Source organism: Orycteropus afer, unplaced genomic scaffold (genome assembly GCF_000298275.1).
Source record: "Orycteropus afer afer isolate SDZICR_OR568_19922 unplaced genomic scaffold, OryAfe1.0 scaffold00018, whole genome shotgun sequence".
Lineage (NCBI taxonomy): Eukaryota > Metazoa > Chordata > Mammalia > Tubulidentata > Orycteropodidae > Orycteropus > Orycteropus afer.
The window spans coordinates 17,622,629-17,624,295 of NW_006921605.1; the positions used below are offsets into that span (position 1 = coordinate 17,622,629).

A 1,667-nucleotide genomic window follows, 5' to 3' on the forward strand; every position below is an offset into this window, starting at 1 on the left:
TAGGTTCAAACTGCCAGCCTTTTGGTTAACAGTGGAACACTTAACCATTGCACCACTGAGTTCCTGGGCTAGGGTAGGACTAGCTAAAGTGGAGTGGAGTTGAAGGTCCTGGGAGGAGAACAAAGTGTAATATCACTAATATGTCACATTCACTCTAAAAGTCATAAGACCACTGGTGGAGTCTGCTTCCTGAGTTTTTAAAGCCAGATTGGAAGGTTTAGATTTTCACCATGAGGACAGGAAATAGCCCTTCCCATCTCACAGAAGCAATGTCCAAACAAAAAGGATTTCTCCTTCTGAGTTTTTTAGGACAACAAATATTCCTGAAAGGAATGAGAGTGCTAAGAATATCTTTTATCTTGTTTTTTTTTTTTTTTTTTTCAAAAGCTCTTTATTAGTGGGAATTATTCAGAGGTTCAGTACTTTGTAAGAGTTTATCAACTAGAGTAGTCAGGAAAATGGCGTTGAACCGTGTCTTCAATTTCTATACATCTTCCAATGATGGGCTAAGGACAGGGCTGGGTCATCCTAAGTCTAGCTCAAGTTGGACTTCTGGGAATTAGAGGGTGAGAGAGTGGTACACTTGGAGCTGGACAATGGTGTTTATGCAGGAGGGGAGTTTCTCATGAAAATGAGCAGATTCAGAGAAAGGAGATGGGGGGGGTCTAGGTGGGCCACCATTACAGGAAGGTGAGACTGGGCCAGACACCCAAAACCAAACCAAGCCCATCCCAACTCTAATGACCCTATTGGTCAGAGCAGAACTGACCCATGGGGTTTCCAAGGCTATAAATCTTTATAGAACCAGGTCACCTCATGTTGCTCTGGAGCAGCTGGTGGGTTCGAACCACCAACCTTTTGGTTAGCAGCCAAATGCCTTCACCACTACACCACCAGAGCTCCTTAGAGACTCAGAGCAAAGAAAATAAGTTAGAAATAAAATGAGGCTAATGTAAAGGAGCTCTGGTAGTGCTAAGGCACTTGAGTGCTAACCGAAGGCTGGCGGTTCAAACCCACCAGCCACTCCTCGGAAGGAAGACTGGGCAATCTACTTCCGTAGTGATACTGCCTTGGAAACCCAAGGAGGGGTCGCTATGAGTCGGGTCCAACTTGACGGTACATAACAACAACAGTGTTAAACCTAAGGGCTCCTTAACAGGAGAAAAGTTGAACCAAAAACTCTATTCCTACCTAGAGCCTGATATTGGAACAATTCATTTTTCCTACCTTCTTGTCCCCCACGTGCCTTCCCCCAGCTGAGATGAAGTGCCAAAGGACATCTCAAAATACCCACCAGCAAAACTGCTCAGCCTCTCTCACCACAGGGGGAGACACAGCTTGGCAAAAACCTTTGTCCTGACTGTGCCTGGATTTCCCATTGCACAAGACCTTGGCCACACTCAGCCTGCCAACTGGCAGCCACTGTCCCGCCTGAAGACAGACCTTGCCCCTGACTCTGGAAAGTCCTCACAGGGTTTACTGTGAACTTCCCTGGTTTTGCACATTCACCCTGAAACCTCCCAACCTTTTTTTTAATGAAGATTTTAGCTAGCGGAAATTGCATTAATGGCTTATGTATTTATGTCATCCCTCTAAATGATGTTAGTTGTAAGTAAAAGGTATACAGTAAGTCCTTGTATTTGTTATGGGCTGTTTTCTGGGGGGCA

At 45.1% G+C, this 1,667-nt stretch overlaps 1 non-coding gene across 1 annotated transcript; it reads right to left on the reverse strand.

Moving 5' to 3' along the window:
* Positions 1–820: 820 nt before the first annotated feature.
* On the reverse strand, positions 821–900 carry TRNAS-GCU. Its single transcript has one exon. It is a non-coding gene; the product is annotated as a tRNA-Ser (tRNA).
* Positions 901–1,667: the final 767 nt, after the last annotated feature.